This window comes from Sorex fumeus, unplaced genomic scaffold (assembly GCF_029834395.1).
Source record: "Sorex fumeus unplaced genomic scaffold, SorFum_2.1 ptg000002l, whole genome shotgun sequence".
Lineage (NCBI taxonomy): Eukaryota > Metazoa > Chordata > Mammalia > Eulipotyphla > Soricidae > Sorex > Sorex fumeus.
The window spans coordinates 7,301,711-7,310,000 of NW_026606059.1; positions in this window are offsets into that span (position 1 = coordinate 7,301,711).

Genomic DNA, 8,290 nt, shown 5'->3' on the forward strand with positions numbered 1-8,290 from the left:
TTCCTTTGTGTTCGATTTGGTATGTTAATGGTAACGGTGTTTAAATTTAGTTTTTCAGCTGCCTTTGTGATGAACCAAGATAGAATGAACAGCCTCCAGGCTGCTCGGACTTGTGATGGTTGAGGCTAATTGCAGTTGGTTTCTGCTCTGAGTGTGGTTGAGTGTGGTGAAAAAGTTCATTTTCAAGCAGGAGGAGGAGAGTTGAGAGAGTTTAGAAAACCAATGAATGGAAAATACTGGATTCTCTCTCTCCACTATCAATATAGTCTTCAATATTACATACCATCTTAAGACAGGTTTCAGAGATTCCTGAAACAAATCCCTAACCACCCTTGCTTTTTTTCCCCCTCCCTTGATAGCCATTGCAATTCGGAACACATGCTTAGAGCATAGTACTGAGGGTGACTTAGAACATTTCCAAATCCATCTTGGTGATAAATCCAGAAGTTAAAGGGTAGCGCAGAAATTAGGATTCAGATTCCAATGTATCAGACTCCAAAGTCTGTGGCTTAAAGAACTGCCATGAAGTAGCACTGTAGCACTGTCCTCCCGTTGTTCATCAATTTGCTCGAGCAGTCCCAGTAACGTCTCCACTGTGAGACTTGTTACTGTGTTTGGCATATTGAATACGCCATGGGGAGCTTGCCAGGCTTTGCCATGTGGGCGAGATACTCTTGGTAGCTTGCCGGGCTCTCTGAGAGCGATAGCATAGCAGTAGGGCGTTTGCCTTGCATGCAGCCAGCCTGGCCGAGCAAGGTTCGATTCCTCCGCCCCTCTCAGAGAGCCCGGCAAGCCATGAAGTAGAGCAGACTAATTTATTAGTGAGGGCAGCAAACACGGGGAGTACCTGATTATGTCAGGTTCAGGAAATAAGTGCCATTATCACTGAGACCCTGGCAGTAGCTTCCCGGTAATTATCTCAACAGGTCTTTGCTTTGTGGCTGAAAAAAAAAGACTCCAAGAGCACCACCACCGTTTCCCCCTTTATTTCAAAGAGAGAGAGAGAGAAGAAAACTAATTTTCAAAGTCCTAGGTCCCTGCAGACCAATGTTAAATTTCAAACAAATGTCAGCAAGTCAACGCTGGAGAGTCACCTGCTGTCACAGTAGTGCAGAGAATGTCCTCTCCCTCGGAAGTCTGCATTTCAGTGGCCCCTCGCCCTGAGTCAGGGAAACAGTTCCTGCTAGCTGGAGGCGCACTGGCATTCTGTGTGACTCTGAACAATATTGGTTGCTGGGCTTGGCTTGTCAGAGCTGAACTACAAGTAAAATTAACCACTTCCTTATGCGCCCTGGGAGAGAATGATTTCTCAGCAGCCTGGCTGAAAGGGAGGTAGGATCCCCTTGTCTGGTTGCCTCTTGCTGCAGGACGAGCACCAGGAGGAGGAAATCCAAGAGCAGCAGCTGCAGGTTTGGGGTGAAAAGACTCTATGGGAGAAAGTGGTTGGTGACACAGTTCTGGAAGCGGTTCCTGGACAGGCTTCGCCCCTGGGGCGGGATTTCCAGCTACGTCTCTCTGCAGAGACGGGGAGTGGGCCCACAGGTGGGAAGGTTTGTGGCTGGAAGGTCCGGCCTGGCTGTGCGTCTGTGAGCTAATGCAACTTGCTTAGCAGCGCTGGCCTTGGGACACTTGTCTGGTTCTTGTTCCCCAAGTGGCCTAGGAGACAGTTTCAGCAGGCTGCTTTCTGAAGTGGGGGAGACAGTAGCCGTTAGGTGCCTTGGTTTTGTTGTTGTTGGGGTTTTAGGAAGCAAGACCTGGAGTCAGAACTTAGCAATACTTCTATTTCACAGCAGAGTTGTGAAGACTGATTAAGATAGGATATAGTGACGATATATGGCTGGAGCGAGAGCACAGAGGGTAGGACGTTTGCCTTGTGTGCGGCCGACCCAGATTTGATTCCTCCGTCTCTCTGGGAGAGCCTGGCAAGCTACCGAGAGTATTCTGCCTGCATGGCAGAGCCTGGCAAACTCCCTGTGGCATATTCGATATGCCAAAAACAGTAGCAACAAGTCTCACAATGGAGACATTACTGGAGTCCGCTAGAGCAAATTGATGAACAACGGGAGGACAGTGCTACAGTGACGTTAAGAAAGTGCCTGACAGAAGTTAGAGTTTAAACCAGTGGGGCCTTTTGATGTGTATGTGTGCGGTGTGTGTGTGTGTGTGTGTGTGTGTGTGTGTGTGTGTGTGTGTGTGTTCCGGGAATCAAACCCAGGCTCCATATGTGCAAGGTAAGTGCTCTGGTGAGGAGCTGTATACTCAGATGCAAAGCAATGGTGCTTAATCTCGGTGCATTGGGCCCTGGTCTTAAGGAGGACTTAAAAACTTGCTATTGGACCCATCAAAGTCAAACAAATCCCAATCCCTGTGCTTCTCTGTGGCCTGGACTGAGAAACACTTATACTCAAATTTTGTTTGCCGGTGCAGGGGAGATCTGCAAAGAGCATATGCCTACACTGTGTCAGGCCCTGAGTTTGAACCTGTAGCCTCCAAGCATCACCAGGCACAACCCTAGTGAGCTCCGAGTACCACGGCAGAAGAACTGGGAGGCCCTCACCACTGGGCTGAGTATCCCAGAGGCTGGTCCAGGCCCTCCAAGCACAGCTTTGTGTGACCTAGTATGCATATATAGGTACTAATTTATATACTTAAAATGCATAAAGTTTATAAGCATATAAAATAAATCATATATGTGCTTTTGTTTCCTTTCGTTTATCTTTGGGCTATACCTGGTGATGCTCAGGGATCATTCCTTGGAAGCCATTGGGTGCATTGGGTGTCAGGGATCAAACATAGGTTGGCTATGTTCAAGGCAAACCTCTACTCTGGCCCTTATATATTTAACTTTATAAAAAAAAACCTTTCAAGGGAAATAGAGTGATGAACTTGTGTTGATTTGTAGTCAAATCCTGTGTTAACCACTACTTATTTTATTCTGTATAAAGTGGTTTTATGCCAGTGGTTCTCACAAAGTTCATTGCCTATTGGAAGAATATGAACAGTAATCAAAATTCTGAAGCCTGGGTCTCACCTTAGAGTCGATTTTGAGATAACTTTCATGGCTGTGGTCTGACTTTCAGTCATGTTATTAGGAAAGTCAAAAGACATTAGGAATTTTAAATGTTCTCCGGGAGATTCAAATAAAAGGAACATTTGGAATCTTCTGTCTATACAAGGTTAACTACCACTGTGTAAATTACATGGATGTAATCCTGGTCTCTGCCTTCACTTTGTTTCTCATATCTAAGAAATTAAATTGGAACAGTCCAGGAGGAAAAAGTTCCTCTAGATATAGTACAGCGAGTAGAGTGTTTACCTTGCACACGGCCGACCCAGGTTCTATCTCTGGCATCCCATATGGTCCCCTGAGTACCACCAGGAGTAGTTCCTGAGTGCATGAGCCAGGAGTAACCCCCGAGCACTGCAGGGTGTGAGCCCAAAAGATAAAAATAAATCTCTGAGTTCGGGGCTGGAGTCTTAGTGGTTAGGGCTTTTGCCTTGGATGTGGCCAACACAGATTTGATTCCTAGCATCCCACTTGGTCCCCCGAGCACCGCCAGGAGTATTTCCTGAGTGCAGACCCAGGAGTAGCCCCTGTGCATCGCCAGGAGTGACCAAGAAAGAAAGAAAGAAAGAAAGAAAGAAAGAAAGAAAGAAAGAAAGAAAGAAAGAAGATCTCTGAGTTTTCTGAGATGTGTATCAAACTGATCAGGCTTAAACTGCAGTTTAGTTAAACATGGGCTACTCCAGTCTTGTCCTAACGGGGAGCTGCTAGGTGTGGCCTGAACTCATCAGGGAGCCCGAGAGTTTCCCTGCAGTCTGTAGCCTTTGTCTGCCATCCTTCCCCAGGCTCGAAGGCTTAGCCAGGAGACTGCAGTGGATCTCGGCTGCGATTTCAGGTCCCGTGTTTCCTCAAGTACCAACGGGAAAACTTCTAGTTAAGATAATATAATTTTTCCAAAAATTCTGGATTAGAGCCTGGCTTACTGTTATATTGAATACCAAGACCTGAGGGTAAAAAAAAAAATGTCTGCTTTCTTTCTTTCTTTCTTTCTTTCTTTCTTTCTTCTTTCTTTCTTTCTTTCTTTCTTCCTTTCTTGTTTTTTCTTTCTTGTTCTTTCTTTCCTTTCTTTCTTTCTTTCTTTCTTTCTTTCTTTCTTCCTTTCTTGTTTTTTCTCTTTCTTGTTCTTTCTTTCTTTCTTTCTTTCTTTCTTTCTTTCTTTTTTCTTTCCTTTTTCTTTCTTTCTTTCTTCATTTCTTTCTTTCTTGTTTTTTTCTCTTTCTCTTTCTTTCTTTCTTTCTTTCTTTCTTTCTTTCTTTCTTTCTTTCTTTCTTTTTGCTTTTTGGGTCATACCTGGTGATGCACAGGGGTTACTCCTGGCTCTGCACTCAGGAATTACTCCTGGCAGTGCTCAGGGGACCATATGGAATGCTGAGAATTGAACCCAGTTTGGCTACATGTAAGGCAAACACCCTACTCACTGTGCTATCGCTTCAGCCTCTGTTTTTTTTTTCTTGCAGTTTTAGGTTTAGTAATGTAGAAAGAAAAAAGCCTTCCACTGAGGAACAGAAGAGAGTCAGTTGTCTCATGTTCAACTACCAAGCTAAAAATGTCAGGAGAGAGATAGCAAGCCCAGAGACCTCAATACCATCCTCTTTCTTTGTCAGGGCAAAGATACGTGCTTAAATGCTCTTGAAAAAAACAAAATCTAGGGCCTTCAGCTGTGACTCAAGTGGTAGAGCATGCGCCAGGCTCTGATATACCTGTACTTCATGCATTCTGCCCTTTTCCAAGCACTGATTGTGGAGGAGTCCTGGGAACCCAAGGCACTGCTTGGCTTAGTACTGTTGGGTTTAATGATACCAGGAGTTGACTTTGCTCCCAATACTTCCAACGATCTCTCCCCATGTCTGTCTCCACATAAAAGGAGCAAGTAAGTTAGACTCAGTGAAAAGTAATAAAATTATGGAAAACCCTTTACAGCGTCTATGATACCAGCACAGAGTCGTGCTTCTCATGAGGTTCTCATCTAATGAACCCATTTGGCTGATCTCTCTCACAGTCTGTGTTGAGAATTGATAGGAACTAAGTCTGATTGCATCTAAAACTCTATTTCTTTACTGCCCTCCTCTTTCATGTTAAATGTAAAATTTTCGGCATCCAATTTCATATTTAAAAAAAATCTATGTATCCCTTAATGAATATTGTAGTTGTCATTAATTTTGAAATTTTTTATTTATTGTTTTGGTTTTGGGGCCACACTTGGTGGTGCTCATGGTTTACTTCTGGCTCTGTGCTCAGGATTACTTCTGGAGGGACTTGGGGGACCATATGGGATGCTGGGGATCCAACCCAGGTCAGTTGTGTGCAAGGCCAGTACCCGACTCACTGTACTATTGCTCTGGGATCAGTAGTAATTATTTAAATTTAACAGAGATGCAAGTTTTATAATTTAGCAATTCAACCTTCACCACAAGTTTAACTTGACTAGTGAACGTCTTTCTTTCAGTTGCTTTCTTGTTATATTTTAGTGCATTGTTGTTTGTGGGACCTGGGATCAAACTCAGGGCTACTGCAAAGCAAGTCTCTCTCTCTCTTTGAGCTCCATGCCCACTTCCTCATTGGGGCTTTTTGTTTGGTCTTTAAAAAGTCCTTTATACATTACTTACAATGACAGATTAGTGTGATGCATTCTTTTAGCCTTTATTTGCTTAATTCTGAATAGAAGCCTTCTTGGATAGAACGATTTTTTTTGGTGGGGAGTCCCACACCTGGCAATGCTCAGGGCTTACTCCTGGCTCTGAACTCAAGAATCACTCCAGGAGGTGCTTGGGGACCATATAGGATACCGGGGATAGAACCCAGACCAGCTACATGCAAGGCAAGTGACCTACCCCTTGTACTTCACTCCAGCCTCTAGAATGATTTTTGGATAGAAGTTTTTCCCTTTCAGCATTTTGAAAATAACCTGGTATTCTCTCCTGACCTGCAAAATTTCTGCTGAAAAAAAATCTGCTGATAGTCTTATGAGAGTTCCTCTGTGTATATCAAGTTGTGAAAAAATATGCATTTTAACTGATATATCAATATGCCATAAGCATTCTTGTATTATAGGACTGAAAAGCAATAATAACTAAGAGTGATGTGTGTATATATATATGCATGTGTGTATATATAAAAATATACATATATTCTTTATTTACTTAAGATATAGATTTAAAAACACTTTTTAAAGCTTCCTGTAATTCTTTCCTAAGGGGAAGCAGGCACCGTTCAGAGCAATGCTGTGAAATGCTTGTCACCGATTTCATGAAGTAAACCCGTGAGCAGAAGTTACTTGAGTTCGTTGAACAGGATAATTTGATTTCGCTAGGGGGAAGGGCTAAGAATTTGAGAAGTCCTTAGCCTTCCTGACCTTGTTTCCATGTGACACAAAGGAGACAGGGCTTTCCTGGCTTTGGCAGACTTCTGTGGTGCTCACTGGAAGGTTTCACTTTCAGGGTCCCTGAGAGCAAGTCCTTGAGCACCCTGAAGCTTCTAGGGCATCTGAGGACGCAGAGTGGGTTCCCCGCTGTGCTCCCTTTCTGTTAGACACACACCCCCGGAGACAGTGGGAAACACACCATCGCTTGGGCCCCCGGGAAGACGTATCCCATGTTGAGAGGAAACAGGACAGGGTGTGACACATCGAGCACGAGGTGACATTACTCCTCATGTTCCAGGTGGACTCAGTCACTTATTACTGGGTACGTGGGAATTAGGAATCGGTCTAAAAGAGGCCTGGACGTCACCTGGCCTTTGGAGATGGAGTCTCCTTGCTCTGGGAGGAGTGCATCCCAGTGGCTTTCCTGGTTTCTGAAACGTGTCTGTTGAGTCTTTTGTGCCCAAGGCCTTTGGGCAGGTTTGGATTTCAGATGCTGTTTTTCCCAACATACATCACCAAGGCCTCCCATGTTGGTAGCATTAATTGGAAATGTGTAAAGTTTCTGGCATATAAAGGGTCCTCAAAACTTTCCTTCTCTCTATCTATTATCACCCAAAGCTTAATGTTTGTGAGCAGTGCAGTCAAGACCAGAGTCTAGAAGCATGACCTGTCCAGTTCTCTTTGTAAAGCATACAGCATAAAATATAAGATGAGGTTTTTTATTTTTTTGGGTGGGGTTCTTTTTTTTAATGTTTGATATATTTATATTTATCATATATCGGTATTTTCATTTCATTTCATCATCCTGTTATTCGTCGATTGCCTCGAGCAGGCCCCAGTAACGTCTCTTTCATCCTAGCCCTGAGATTATTTTCAAGGCTCTTTAGGAGAAAGAGACCCATCATTGTTACTGGTATTTGGCATATTTGGTACGCCACGGGGAGTTTGCCAGACTCTGCCCTGTGGGCAGGCTACATTCGATAGCCTGAAGTTTGTCCAAAGTAGGAATGAGATAATAAGATGTCATAAAAAGATTTATATCAGTATTAGATATTTTATATATTTGAGTTGTACAGTATGTTACTTTTTCCGTACCTAAGAGTTGTATTTTTAAGTACTAATGAGATTGGCATTGAAGCAATATTTTCATCATATTGCATCACTATTGTACAACGTTATATTACTGAGATCTAAGGCTTTTTTAGTACTTATTACAAGTTTTTGTCTTTAAACTATGACAAGTTTAATAGTTTTGAGCCTTGATAAACAGCCTGGGTCTACTGCCTATTATGATTTTCTATTATTTAATTAAAAACCATATCTTAAGAGGAAAAAATAACCTCGGAGGGAAATTTTTTATCAGAATTTTGAAGAGAAGGAGTTAGTTTGCATAGGGAGGAGGAAGTGGCTGAAATGCAACAGGTGACCTTATAAGCTCACAGTCTTCAGTGAGTGGAATATCAAGCAAGCGTTTCCAGTTAAACTTCTTTGTCTTTCAGTTTACTTACTGATATATCTCTAAGTCAAAAAAATTGTTTTTGTAATGCGCTATATATGAATTGACTCCTTTTGATCCAAACCCATGTTTTTTCTCTGGAGTGGATGTAATATTGCCTTTTATGACACTTGACGGTTTCTGGAAATCAATAAAAGTAGATGATGGTTAATGTTCAACAGAAGTGAAGAGAGAGGAAGGGAAGAAGGACGGCCTGGAGCAGTGTCCTTGGGAAGATAGCCAAGTGCAGCAGGACTCGCTTTGGCTGGATGGAAGGAAGTCACTTTTAGGAACCACTTTCTTAATTTACTTACAAAAAGGTAAGGATTGACATGTACTAACTATTTTGATAATATAATATTTTGGGAAT